Source organism: Pseudorca crassidens, chromosome 5 (assembly GCF_039906515.1).
Source record: "Pseudorca crassidens isolate mPseCra1 chromosome 5, mPseCra1.hap1, whole genome shotgun sequence".
Taxonomy (NCBI): domain Eukaryota; kingdom Metazoa; phylum Chordata; class Mammalia; order Artiodactyla; family Delphinidae; genus Pseudorca; species Pseudorca crassidens.
Genome location: NC_090300.1, coordinates 41,410,819 through 41,426,381, shown reverse-complemented (window position 1 = coordinate 41,426,381; position 15,563 = coordinate 41,410,819). Strand labels below are relative to the sequence as shown.

The window sequence follows — 15,563 nt, the reverse complement described above, 5'->3', positions numbered from 1 at the left end:
GCAGCTGGATGGGCACATCCCTTGGGTCCCAAGGACTCTTTGCTCTCTTGGGGTCAAAGTAGGGTCCTGGACTGCCTGGGGCAATACTAGTCATGCTGCCCTGCAGGCACAGCCCAGCACAGCCAAGCAGTGTCTGTCCTGATGACTCCCAAATGTTCTGCCAAACTAAACCACTTCAAACATAAACTGGTTCATAAAAATCCTTAAAAATCTTTATAAGAAGTTACTCAAAAAGCCCAATCTTCTAGAAGGACTTTATTTGGAAGAGAGAAGCCTGTATGGAATAAAGATGTTGTCATAAAAATTATCGACCAGGACTTCCCTGGTGGTGCAGTGGTTGAGAGTCCGCCTGCCGATGCAGGGGACACGGGTTCGTGCCCCAGTCTGGGAAGATCCCACATGCCGCGGAGCGGCTGGGCTCGTGAGCCACGGCCGCTGAGCCTGCGCGTCCGGAGCCTGTTGCTCTGCAACGGGAGAGGCCACAACAGTGAGAGGCCCGCGTACCGCAAAAAAAAAAAAAAAATTATCGACCAGTTTATTCACTGAACACATTGTCTACCAATTTCAACTATTCATTTAGTTGGAAAGGCTGTCTGCTCAATAGTGCAGGTACCACAAAAGCAAAGAAACTTTGTGCAAACAGCTAACAGATAAGATCTGAAAGCCTTGTAACATTTAAAACTACGTAAGTAGTACAGAGATCTCACTGAATTTCATTAATTAGCGGTTTTAAAATATCCCATGTTATTGCCTACTTATATACACATAATTTAAAATTTTCCTAGTGCAATGATAAAAATAATATATTGACATTATTTCTTTGGGGGTTACCTGTTACTTTGCAGTCTCACTCTGTTACTATCCCTCTAGTTCTACCACACCATTTCTTTACAGGTCCCTACATTACATTACTATTTGTTTTCAAATGCATCCTTTGCTCGCTTTGCCTGTGGATGGCTAAAACCTCCAGGGCCTTTGTCTGTACTAGAACCTGAGTGTGGCCTCCACAGGCCACAGGACCACAAGGCAGGAACTAATGTGCCACCTCATTTCTATTTTTTCCCATAGCATAACACTGAGAATGATTCTCATACTACACTTAAAAGTCAAGCCCAGCATGTTATTTGCCATATTACACTTTCTCATGACTTCTACAATTTATCTTGGCCCATTACCTCTATTTCAGTAAGGCCATTTCCCTTTCTCTTATAATAACGCATGTCACTGAACATCTGCATATGGGAAGAAATGAGGGAGGGAGGTAAACTCCAGCCAGAAGCCGGGCAATTCCCACACCTCAGTTCCCAACATCACAATAGGCTTTCTTTTGCACAACCTAGAAATCCCTCACTACCCTTCAAGGAATCACTCTGTGATCCAGCGGGGAGGAAAGGGCATGTAAGAACACAGTAAACAAGTCCCCAATTCAACAAGATTTGAAATGGTATTCAAAAATGGGAACTGATTATTTGCATTTGAAAACTGAAACAAGGAGTGATCAGAAGTACAAAAGGAAGTAAACCATAAATATAAAAGTAATGTTACTCTGCAGCCAGTTAAGCCAACCATGCTCTTTTCCCCATGGGAGCCCCATGGGCAATGGCCACAAACAGCAGCCTCCTTGGTAGTGTATGCAGCCTTTCGCTCGTGTGGGTTGTCCTAAGGGACCTTGGAGACAAGCCTTTCCAGTGGACATTCATGCCTGACCTCATGCTGTCCCCAAACTAGGCTCCAGACATGTATGTGGGGTACCTTTGGAAAGCCCTAGAGCATAGTGGCCAGGGTCCACTTCAGCCAAGCCATCATGTCCATCCACACCAAGCTGCAGAACAAGGAGCATATGATTGAGGCCCTACTCAGGGCCAAGTTCAAATTCCCTGGCTGCCAGAAGAGCCACATCTCCAAGAAGTGGGGATTTACTAAGTTTAATGCAACAGAATTTGAGGAGATGGTGGCAGAAAAGGGGCTCATCCCAGATGACTGAGGGATCAAATACATTCCTAATAGTGGCCACTTGGACAAATGGTGGGCCCTGCACTCATAAGAATCTCAGGGCTGTTCCCACCTTACTCACACCCCCCAATAAATCCTACTTTCCTGTCCAAAAAACAAAAGGAATGTTAAACATAAGTGAAAACAATAAATATACCAAAACAATTGCTCAGAAGAGGAAAACTGAATGCAACATAAATCTGTAGAGGAGTTATGATGTTTGTTAATAGAGCCAACTTTGTGCTATATTTTGTTAGTTAGCAGCATGAACTCATGAGAAACACAAAGTCCTGCTGATTGTGGGGACCGCTACCTCCTCAGTTCCGTCTATTCTGCTCATCTAAGCTCTGTCTCCCCCTTCTCTTGAATCTTCAGGCTGAGACCTTTGGTGCACTGACCACACACAATATCACACATCTGTGTGCACCAGTGACCAGCTAACCCATCCGTCTATTAATCACAGCCCAGCTTACAGTATAATACTTTAGTCACATGTTAGCTGTCATCCCGATCTCCTTTCACATCAAAAGGGTTTTAGACAACATCCCCAGGAACAAAAGTATAATCAGCAGCAAAGTTTTTCAATTCTTCCTACTTAAGCATGTGTAATCTATTTTTATTCCACATGCAGGTACAATTCACTCTCCCTTTTGCTGGACTAGCTACAAAAAGAGATGGAATGTCTTAAAATAAAGATTCAATGGTATAAAAAATATAGGAAGTTTTAGTGGGAAATGTCCTGTGAAAGGAGACCTGAGTCCTAGATCCAACTACGTCACTGGGTACTTACTGTGTGACCCAGGTCATGCTAAACAGCACCTTCCTGGACTTGGGCAGAGCAAACACCGTAAGCAACAAAACCCAGCATAATGTTTTTCTCCCTTAAAAAAAAAATCCCAATTCCTTTACAGATCTTTTGTGTTACATTCACCTTTCTTCTTCTGAGCAAATGAACAACTTATACACCAGGCATCATGCCCAGCAAACAAGATGGATATGAACATGGTCCCCACTCCAGATACCTTCAAATCTGGTGAGAGAGATGGTCATGTATACAAATAATTACAAACAGAGGCATGCAGGGAGGAACACAGGTGGAAAATGATCAGTTCTTCTTAAGAGAGCTGCCTCATTTGTGACACCAAAACCTTCCCTGCTCGTATGCTCGTATACAGAATGTTGTGAGGATCGATGGGACACCATATGTGAACACACTTTCCTGTCTTTCTTATCTGGTCACATCTAAACTATAGTGTTGGGCAAATTGCCAACAGACAAAGGGGAGATAGGGCAATTCATATTTCATATTTCACTACTTTCCCAGATTAGTTCACCATATTTAGGTAATTGATTCTAAAAGGCAGCCTTCCCTGAAGCCAGTGGGTTAAGAATCAGTTAGAACTGAGAAGGATAATATGCAAGACGTTGCAAGCTAGACGCCCAGCATTGACTTTTGTATATTAGTGTTTATCATCCAATCCCTCAGTGGGAAGACAGGATAACAAGTGATGAATCACGTTGTAGATCACAAGGTTGTATGCACACTAAATGAATCTTTGTACTGTGGCATCCATGCGACGTTTGGCCTTGATTTATAATTCTGTACAAAGTTTGTCACTGATGGAAAAGGGTAATAAAATAACAAGATAAAGTTTAATTAAAAGTACATCTTCAGGAGATGAGGGGTCTGAGCACAGCTCACAAGAGTGTGACCTGTGGCTCTGGCCTCAGGACAGCTGGCTGACCAGGAGCAGGGAGCATGGACCATGGGGAAAGTTTCTCAGGGTTCTTTCCTCCACCAGGCACTGCCAGCAGCCAGCAGGCCCTCATTCCTCAGCCTAATCCTTCGGGTTCCCAGCAGCAGCTGCTGATGGCTGTTCTAGCTATCAAGGGAAAAGAGGAGACAAAAGCCCAAAGTGTTTTCTAAGAGGCCATTTCTTTTTGCCTCTTATTAAAAACACCAAGCAGGCCAGCTAGCTGGAGGCACGAACTTCGGGAAGCCATGCTGCCAGCCACAGGCGAAGGGCCATATGCCTATTATGCTGGAACTACTCTACCGGATTCCTGGACTTCTACAAAGGCACCCTCATCCTTGGGTATAACTCTGGGTTCTTCAGGGGCTCCCAGACCACGCTGAAGGATGAGAGCCAGTTTACGAGACACTGCAAGGTCCACAGCCAGGACCAAGGGTACGTCGATGGTGCTACAGATAGCCATTGCCAGAAGAACGACCAAAGACTAGCAAGAATTGTTGAATGAGTGCACAATTTTTGCCGTGTGGCTGACAGCATCTTGGTGCTCCTGCCAGGTGTTAGGCCTGAGCCTCTGAGGTGGAAGAGCCGAGCTCAGGACACTGGACCACCATAGAACTGCTGGCCACACGTAATATCAACCGGCAACACCTCTCCCAGAGACCTCCATCTCAACACTAAGACCCAGCTCCACTCAATGACGAGCAAGCTCCAGTGCTGGAAACCCCATACCAAACAACTAACAAGACAGGAACACAACCCCACCCATTAGCAGAGAGGCTGCCGAAAATCATACTAAGTTCACACACACCCCAAAACACATCACTGGCCAGAGTCCTGCCCACCAAAAAGACAATATCCAGCTTCATCCACCAAAACACAGGCACCAGTCCCCTCTACCAGGAAGCCTACACAACTCACTGAACCAACCTTACCCACTGGGGGCAGACAACAAACACAACGGGAACTACAAACTTGCAGCCTGTGAAAAGGAAACCCCAAACACAGTAAGTTAAGCAAAATGAGAAGACAGAGAAACACACAGCAGATGAAGGAGAAAGGTAAAAACCCACCAGACCAAACAAATGAAGAGGAAATAGGCAGTCTACCTCAAAAAGATTTCAGAGTAATGATAGTAAAGATGAACCAAAATCTTAGAACTAGAAAGGAGAAAATACAAGAAACATTTAACAAGGACCTAGAAGAACTACAGAGCAAACAAACAATGATGAACAACACAATAAACAAAATTTTAAATTCTCTAGAAGGAATCAATAGCAGAATAACTGAGGCAGAAAAACAGATAAGTGACCTGGAAGATGAAATAGTGGAAATACCTACTGCAGAGCAGAATAAAGACAGAAGAATGAAAAGAATTGAGGACAGTCTCAGAGACCTCTGGAACAATATTAAATGCACTAACATTCAAATTACAGGGGTCCTGGATGAAGAAGAGAAAAAGAAAGGGACTGAGAAAATATTTGAAGAGACTATTGAAAACTTCCCTAATATGGGAAAGGAAATAGTCAATCAAGTCCAGGAAGCACAGAGAGTCCCATACAGGATAAATCAAAGGAGAAACACGAAAGGCACATATTAATTAAACTATCAAAAATTAAATACAAAGAAAAAATATTAAAAGCAGCAAGGGAAAAGCAACAAATAACATACAAGGGAATCCCCATAAGGTTAACAGCTGATCTTTCAGCAGAAACTCTGCAAGCCAGAGGGAGTGGCAGCACATATTTAAAGTGATGAAGGAGAAAAACCTACAACCAAGATTACTCTACCCAGCAAGGATCTCATTCATATTCGGCGGAGAAATTAAAACACTTACAGACAAGCAAAAGCTAAGAGAATTCAGCACCACCAAACCAGCTTTACAACAAACGCTAAAGTAACTTCTCTAGGCAAGAAACACAAGAGAAGGAAAGACCTACAATAACAAACCCAAAACAATTAAGAAAATGGTCATAGGAACATACATATCAATAATTACCTTAAAGGTAAATGGATTAAATGGTCTAACCAAAAGACACAGACAGGCTGAATAGACACAAAAACAAGAACCATATATATGCTGTCTACAAGAGACCCACTTCAGACCTAGAGACACATACAGACTGAAAGTGAGGGGATGGAAAAATATATTCCATGCAAATGGAAACCAAAAGAAAGCTGGAGCAGAAATTCTCATATCAGACAAAATAGACTTTAAAATAAAGACTATTACAAGAGACAAAGAAGGACACTACATAATGATCAAGGGATCAATCCAAGAAGAAGATGTGACAATTGTAAATATTTCTGCACCCAACATAGGAGCACCTCATTACATAAGGCAAATGCTAACAGCCATAAAACGGGAAATCAACAGTAACACAATCATAGTAGGGGACTTTAACACCCCACTTTCACCAACAGACAGGTCAACCAAAATGAAAATAAATAAGGAACCACAAGCTTTAAATGATACATTAAACAAGATGAACTTAACTGATATTATAGGACATTCCAACCAAAAACAACAGAATACACTTTCTTCTCAAGTGCTCATGGAACATTCTCCAGGATAGATAATATCTTGGGTCACAAATCAATCCTTGGTAAATTTAACAAAATTGAAATTGTACCAAGTATCTTTTTGGACCACAACACTATGAGACTAGATATCCATTACAGGAATAAAACTGTAAAAAATACAAAAACATGGAGGCTAAACGATACTCTACTAAATAATCAAGACATCACTGAAGAAATCAAAGAGGAAATCAAAAATTAACTAGAAACAAATGACGATGAAAACATGACGACACAAAACCTATGGGATGCAGCAAAAGCAGTTCTAAGAGGGAAGTTTATAGTAATACAATCCTACCTCAAGAAACAAGAAAATCTCAAATAAACAACCTAACTTTACACCTAAAGCAATTAGAGAAAGAAGAACCAAAACAACCAGTTAGCAGAAGGAAAGAAGTCATAAAGATCAGATCAGAAATAAATGAAAAAGCAATGAAGGAAACGCTAGCAAAGATCAATAAAACTAAAAGCTGGTTCTTTGAGAAGATAAACAAAATTGATAAACCATTAGCCAGACTCATCAAGAAAAAAAGGGAGAAGACTCAAACCAACAGGATTAGAAATGAAAAAGGCGAAGTAACACTGACACTGCAGAAATACAAAGGATCACAAGAGATTACTACAAGCAACTATATGCCAATAAAATGGAAAACCTGGAAGAAATGGACAAATTCTTAGAAAAGCACAATCTTCCGTGACTGAACCAGGAAGCAATAGAAAATATAAACAGACCAATCACAAGCACTGAAATTGAAACTGTGATTAAAAATCTTCCAACAAACAAAAGCCCAGGATCAGACAGATTCACAGGGGAATTCTATCCAACATTTAGAGAAGAGCTAACACCTCTCCTTCTCAAGCTCTTCCAAAATACAGCAGAGGGAGGAACACTCCCAAACTCATTCTATGAGGCCACCATCACCCTGATACCAAAACCAGACAAAGATGTTACAAAAAAAGAAAACTCAGGCCAATATCACTGATGAACATAGATGCAAAAATCCTCAATAAAATACTAGCAAACAGAATTCAGCAGCACATTAAAAGGATCATACACCATGATCAAGTGGCGTTTATTCCAGAAATGCAAGGATTTTTCAGTATATGCAAATCAATCAATGTGATAAACCATATTAACCAACAGAAGGAGAAAAACCATATGATCATCTCAATAGATGCAGAAAAAGCTTTCAACAGAATCAACACTCATTGGGGCTTCCCTGGTGGCGCAGTGGTTGAGAGTCCGCCTGCCAATGCAGAGAACACGGGTTCGTGCCCCGGTCTGGGAGGATCCCACATGCCGCGGAGCAGCTGGGCCTGTGAGCCATGGCCGTTGAGCCTGCGCGTCCAGAGCCTGTGCTCCGCAACGGAAAAGGCCACAACAGTGAGAGGCCCGCATACCGCAAAAAAAAAAATTTTAAAAATCAACACCCATTTATGATAAAAATCCTCCAGAAAGTAGGCATAGAGGGAACTTACCTCAACATAATAAAGGCCATATATGACAAACCCACAGCCAACATCGTTCTCAATGGTGAAATACTGAAAGCATTTCCATTAGGGTCAGGAACAAGACAAGATTGTCCACTCTCACCACTATTATTCAACATAGTTTTGGAAGTTTTAGCCACAGCAGTCAGACACAAAAAAGAAATAAAAGGAATCTAAATAGGAAAAGAAGAAGTAAAACTTTCACTGTCTGCAGATGACATGATACTATACATAAAGAATCCTAAAGATGCTACCAGAAAACTACTAGAGCCAATCAATGAATTTGGTAAAAGAGCAGGATACAAAATCATGCAGAGAAATCTCTTGCATTCCTATACACGAATGATGAAAAATCTGAAAGAGAAATTAAGGAAACACTCCCATTTACCACTGCAACAAAAAGAATAAAATACCTAGGAATAAACCTACCTAAGGAGACAAAAGACCTATATGCAGAAAACTATAAGACACTGCTGAAAGAAATTAAAGACAATACAAACAGATGGAGAGATATACCATTTTCCTGGATTGGAAGAATCAATTGTGAAAATGATTATACTCCCCAAAGCAATCTACAGATTCAATGCAATCCCTATCAAACTACCAATGGCATTTTTCACAGAACTAGAACAAAAAATTTCACAATTTGTATGGAAACACAAAAGACCCTGAATAGCCAAAGCAATCTTGAGAAAGAAAAACGGAGCTGGAGGAATCAGGCTCCCTGACTTCAGACTCTCCTACAAAGCTACAGTAATCCATACAGTATGGTCCTGGCACAAAAACAGAAATATTGATCAATGGAACAGGATAGAAAGCCCAGAGATAAACCCACACACATATGGTCAACTAATCTATGACAAAGGAGGCAAGAAAATACAATGGAGAAAAGACAGGCTCTTCAATATGGTGCTGGGAAAACTGGACAGCTATATGTAAAAGAATGAAATTAGAACACTCCCTAACTCCATACACAAAAATAAACTCAAAATGGATTAAAGACCTAAATGTAAGGCCAGACACTATAAAACTCTTAGAGGCAAACATAGGCAGAACACTCTATGACATAAATCACAGCAAGATCTTTTTGACCCACCTCCTAGAGAAAGGGAAATAAAAACAAAAATAAAGAAATGAGACCTAATGAAACTTAAAAGCTTTTGCACAGCAAGGAAACCATAAACAAGATGAAAAGACAACCCTCAGAATGGGAGAAAATATTTGCAAATGAAGCAACTGACAGAGGATTAATCTCCAAAATATACAAGCAGCTCATGCAGCTCAATATCAAAAAAACAAACAACACAATCCAAAAATGGGCAGAAGACCTAAATAGACATTTCTCCAAAGAAGATATACAGATTGCCAACAAACACATGAAAGGATGCTCAATGTTACTAATCATTAGAGAAATGCAAATCAAAACTACAAAGTATCACCTCACACCAGTCAAATGGCCATCATCAAAAAGTCTACACACAATAAATGCTAGAGAGGGTGTGGAGCAAAGGGAACCCTCTTGCACTGTTGGTAGGAATGTAAATTGATACAGCCACAATGGAGAACAGTGTGGAGGTTCCTTAAAAAACTAAACAATCCCACTACTGGGCATATACCTGGAGAAAACCATAATTCAAAGAGTCATGTACCACATTGTTCATTGGAGCACTATTTACAATAGCCAGGATGTGGAAGCAACCTAAGTGTCCATCAACAGATGAACTGATAAAGAAGATGTGGCACATATATACAATAGAATATTACTCAGCCATAAAAAGAAATGAAATTGAGTTATTTGTAGTGAGGTGGATGGACCTAGAGTCTGTCATACAGAGTGAAGTAAGTCAGAAAGGGAAAAACAAATACCATATGCTAACACATACATATGGAATCTAAAAAAAAAAAAAAATTGGTTCTGAAGAACCTAGGAGCTGGACAGGAATAAAGACACAGGGAGATCAGCTCGGTGCTTTGTGACCACCTAGAAGGGTGGGATAAGGAGGGTGGGAGGGAGACACAAGAGGGAGGGGATATGGGGATATATGTGTATGTATAGCTGATTCACTTGGTTATACGGCAGCAACTAACACAACAATGTAAAGCAATTATACTCCAATAAAGATGTTTAAAAAAAGTAAAAATAAAAACACCAAGCAGATAGTTTCTAAAAAAAAAAAAAAAAAAAGTACTTCTTCATGTAAATGTCTACACCCAGCAAAAAGTTATGGCTGGATTTGAACTGACAAGAATAAAGACAAAATTCATATTTTTCTTTCCCTAATTTTAGGGTTCAGCTGGTACCAGGAATCTGTTCACTGTGGTAATTTGATCACCAAGGCCAAATAATACTTCTCATTGACTTGAAAAATAGCTGAACATGTAGAGTAGCATAAATGCTTTTTGGTGAGGCACATTCTGCCATCTTCTCCATAAAAGAGTTTTATTTACAAGTTACTAAATCAACTTTACTGCCAGGTAGTAATTTGATACTTAATGATCATTATTCCTATACTTTCACCATGAGGTTGACATGATGGTTAACCAGAGCCCCCACTACTTGGCTTGGCTCAAGGTAGGGGACTATGTAAAAATTTTTTAATAACATAGTTCATTTGAAAACCTGTTAAAAAATTCATAAAAGCAAAGACAACCTTACGGAGTTTGAGTCTGAGATTCCTGCCTTGAGTTGCTATTTTAATGCAGGGCTATTCTATTGGATGATGGAGATGTTCTGTATCTTCACTGTCCAGTACAGTAGCCATTATCCTCATGTGAATGTTAAGCACTTGACTGTGGCTAATGCTACCTGAGGAACTGAATTTTAATTTTAATTTTAATTGAATTTAATGTCAATTAACTAACTTATACAGCCACATGTGACTAGTGGCTACCATATCGGATAGCACAGTATGAGTTCTGTTCTCAAACACTACTGACTCCACCACATTTAAATTTAAGTATTAAAAGCAGTTTTCTAAACTACCTAATTCTTCTGCAATGAGTTACTAACTTCAGAGCACCAAAGTTTTGTGAATCCCATAACTGACTTTGTAAAATGCTTTCCCTTGTTTTTCTGATCTTATTTCTGTCTTAAAGCAGTGTCAGTGGGGATTCTAGTTTCCTTTGGTTTAAGCTTGAAGCAGCTAATCAAATGAAGGAGATGAAGAGTTGTTTTATTCATTTGGAGACAACACAGTAGGCAGACTCCCACGCTGTTCCAAGGTCAAGCTGTGTTTTTTTTTAACCCAAGGATGCCGGGATGCTGCCTGGCAAATAGCTTCACTTTGAGTCACCAACAAGAATGATCTGAAGAAATTTCCAACACCACATGTCTACAAGGGATGTTAGTGGCCACCTTATCCTTTTTAAGTAAAAGACTCCATGTGTTAATAACATCTGTGATTCTCTTCAACCTGACTCTGAATTGCTGCAGACTCAGCTGAACATATAATGAAATAAGACAACAGTCCTGGCAAGATGGTCAGGAGGGAGATGATTGAAGGCAGCTGATGGGAAGTTTTGTTTTGAGAGCTAGTTAGCCTTATTAGCGTCTAGCATAATGTTGCATGTAGCAGGTGGTCAAAATTATTAGCTGATTGTTGCATAATTGATAGACCTAAAATTGGAAGAAATACCAGATTTACATATTGCACAAAAATAAACAGTGATAGTATATTGCTACCCTATGCTCTTTTTTTCTTTAAAGCATCCAGTATAAATATATCCTAAATATACAATCCATTCAATTTGGCCTCAAGCAATGTTTAGTAAACCATGTTATGATTTCAAGTGATGAAAGCACTTCAGATGTGAGTTTTCCAAAGCCTTCTTTTATGTGCCCAATGCTGAAAATCAGGTATCCCAAGCGCACTGTTCTAATGTTTGTTCTGAGGTTTTGTGAGTTCTCAGGATGCTTTCATACCTAAATCAAAAAATTCATACGTGTCATCGTGAGTAAATTGTTAGTAATGTCTTTTTAATATGGATAGTCAAAGCAGTTATTTTTACAGATAAAAGTAGAAATATCTTGCCAATAATTCTTCACTCATTTTTATCTGGTCTCACATACACAGACATTTTGTAGGTATTTAATTCAAAGATCAACCATTTTATGAAAAGTGTGAAGCCACAGTGCTTTGCTTCTGTGGACTAGCCTTCAGAGATTATGAAGAAACCCATGTGTGGGTAGAATTAAAAACATTTTTCAAAATGTACACAGATGGCTATATTCAAAAAGAAAATAAGACAAAAGTGAAATACTAGTTAGATCTCAAATCAGCATGAAATGAAGTTATAGGGGAAAAGAACATCCCTCTGACAGGAGCCCGGCACACCCGTGTTAGGAGTTTGGCAGTCAGATAACAACAATCTTTTTCTTGGTATCAGTCCTCTGGGGACGGCGGGTAAAGTGAGTGTGTGTAAACTAATGACTCCATATTTCAGTTTGGGCATCAATAAAAGGGCCATTAACAGTAACATGAGACAGGAAAGACAAACAGGTAGTTAAGGTCACAGGGTTTTTTTTTACAGGAAGTAGAACGTTGATGTTGGAGGTGATGGAGGTAATACAGGTGATTCCAGGCATTTGATGAGAGCTCCCCGGGAGCCAGCCTGCCCACACCAGGCCCTCAATTCCTGTTAAAGAGGAGACACAGGCCTGCCTTAGAAGGAAGTCCTGAGCTGCTTAAAAGTAATGTATTTGAGGTTACTCCAAGTTACTAAATTGCAGTGAAAAGATAATTGCCTCAGGAATGCAGTAGTTTAAGGAGTTGCTTTAAAGTTAGACAAGGGAGAAAAGATTTGATAGCACAAGCTCTCTCTGAGGTTTCTTTTCATGTGAATGAGAAGGTAGATGAGTTAAGCGATTGTGTGGAAGCACTTTAGAGACAAGAGCCATGAGCAGCGGCGGCAGTGGAGCACTCCCCTACCGCCTCCTTACTGAGGCAGTGGCGGTACCTCGGGGCCTAATTAGATCGGTGAGCAATTTCCCTTCCAGACACGTGGGAATGAAAACCAGGATGCAGGGAACACAATTATACCAGAATACATTCCGCTCACAGAACCTCCCAAATCTCTCAACCCCTGCTTTCTTCTTTCTATTCATACCCTTACTCATATCTTCAAGCCCTCGCACCTAGATTATTAAAATAGCTTTCTACCCGTTGCCTATGCACCATTCTTCCAAAAATACCCTTTTAGGATGTAAATTTGATCTTGTTATTTCTTACCTAGGAACGCCTCAGCAGTTTTCCATGGCCAGGTCCTCCAATGATCTATTTCTTTCCTGCCTCTTAGCTCCTGTTCTAGCACTCACCTCACCCAGAAGGTTGGCCAGCACAAGGAGGAAGAGAAGGAGAAGCAGGAAGGAGAAGAGTACCTGCCTGCTCCTGAGTTCCTCCTGTGTTATGTGCTTTATAGTTGTAACATTATATCATTTTCTCCATAACCTTATGGGATAGGTATTGCTCTTTCCATTTTATTGAGGAAAAAAGTGAATGGGCAGAAGGGATAGATAAATTGTGTAAGTCATCTTTGTAGTAAGACTTAGAACCAGCAATCAATCCAGATCTGTCTCCAAAACTTGTTTTATAACCATCGCTTCTCGGTCTTCAAATATACTATTCCCTCCACATCAAATGCTACCCCCACCCCTGTCTTGGACCAATTGTTGAACTTTTATTCATCCTACAAAACCCTGTGCATGAATCACCAACTCTTCAGCGTCATCCTTGACTCTCAAGAGAGCATTCATCAACTTGTTCTACCACATTATGACTATGTTTTAAACAGCAACATTGCATGTGTCATGCCAGCCTCTAATTATTTGCTTGACATGACTCTTTCCCCTACTAGACTGCTCTTGGAGTTGCTTGAAGACAGGAACTGTGTCTTTCCTTGTTCTGAGCTCAGTGATTTGCATACTACCCAGGGCATAACTGGTACTCAGTCAATCTTTGTTGATTTGAACAATCGTGTTGTGGAAAGAGTAAACTGGTAGATCAAAAGCCTTTGGTTAAATTCTTAACTAGAATTTAGCAAACCATCTATGTGAGTATAAGCAGATTGTTTAACCTCTTCAGGCCTCAGAAAACTTATTTGCAAAATTAATGGAGGAATTGGGGGTGAGTACTGAATTGTCCCCAATATCTCCTCAGATTCTAAAATTCTGCACACTTACTCTTTGCATACAGTGTGTGTGGAGGGAAAACTACTGTAATAAGATGCAAAATGAAATACAGCATTTGTATAATTGCACTTGCTGAATAGTTGATGGAACTTAACTGTATTTATGGGGTAATTAGGGGGAGGCTAACCATCTCATAAATAAACCACTTTATGAGTTTTTAATGTGTTCCATATTAAAAATGCATTACTTTCCATGATAAATTAAATAGCATTTAAAACTGACATTTCATCAGGAACAAGACAAGGTTGCCCACTCTCACCACTATTGTTCAATATAGTTTTGGAAGTTTTAGCCACAGCAATCAGAGACAAAAAAGAAATAAATGGAGGGGCTTCGCTGGTGGCGCAGTGGTTAAGAATCCGCCTGACAAAGCAAGGGACACAGGTTCGAGCCGTGGTCCAGGAAGATCCCACATGCCGCAGAGCAACTAAGCCCATGTGCCACAACTACTGAGCCTGTGTCCTAGAGCCTGCGAGACACTAATACTGAGCCCACGTGACACAACTACTGAAGCCTGAGCGCCTAGAGCCCATGCTCCACAGCAAGAGAAGCCACCGCAATGAGAAGCCAGCGCACCACAACGAAGAGTAGCCCCCACTCGCCACAATTAGAGAAGAGCCCACGCACAGCAATGACGACCCACTGCAGCCAAAAATAAATTAATTAATTAATTAATTTTTAAAAAAAAGAAATAAAAGGAATCCAAATTGGAAAAGAAGTAAAACTGTCATTGTCTGCAGATGACATGATACTATACATAGAGAATCCTAAAGATGCTACCAGAAAACTACTAGAGCTAATCAATGAATTTGGTAAAGTAGCAGGATACAAAATCAATGCACAGAAATCTCTTGCATTCCTATACACGAATGATGAAAAATCTGAAAGAGAAATTAAGGAAACACTCTCATTTACCATTGCAACAAAAGGAATAAAATACCTAGGAATAAACCTACCTAAGGAGACAAAAGACCTATATGCAGAAAACTATAAGACACTGATGAAAGAAATTAAAGATAATACAAACAGATGGAGAGATATACCATGTTCTTGGATTGGAAGAATCAACATTGTGAAAATGACTCTACTACCCAAAGCAATCTACAGATTCAATGCAATCCCTATCAAACTACCAATGGCATTTTTCACAGAACTAGAACAAAAAATTTCACAATTTGTATGGAAACACAAAAGACCCTGAATAGCCAAAGCAATCTTGAGAAAGAAAAACGGAGCTGGAGGAATCAGGCTCCCTGACTTCAAACTCTCCTACAAAGCTACAGTAATCCATACAGTATGGTCCTGGCACAAAAACAGAAATATTGATCAATGGAACGGGATAGAAAGCCCAGAGATAAACCCACACACATATGGTCAACTAATCTATGACAAAGGAGGCAAGAAAATACAATGGAGAAAAGACAGGCTCTTTAATATGGTGCTGGGAAAACTGGACAGCTACATGTAAAAGAATGAAATTAGAACACTCCCTAACTCCATACACAAAAATAAACTCAAAATGGATTAAAGACCTAAATGTAAGGCCAGATACTATACAACTC

The 15,563-nt window shown here is 40.1% G+C and overlaps 1 protein-coding gene and 1 non-coding gene across 2 annotated transcripts in view; one reads left to right on the top strand and one right to left on the bottom strand.

Annotated features, from left to right (window-relative positions):
* KCNAB1 (potassium voltage-gated channel subfamily A regulatory beta subunit 1) overlaps positions 1-15,563 on the bottom strand; it is a 399,544-nt gene that overhangs the window by 365,882 nt on the left and 18,099 nt on the right. The gene's annotated exons all lie outside the window — the stretch shown is intronic.
* LOC137225611 (small nucleolar RNA SNORA70) lies at positions 1,547-1,681 on the top strand. Its single transcript, XR_010943922.1, has one exon. It is a non-coding gene; the product is annotated as a small nucleolar RNA SNORA70 (small nucleolar RNA).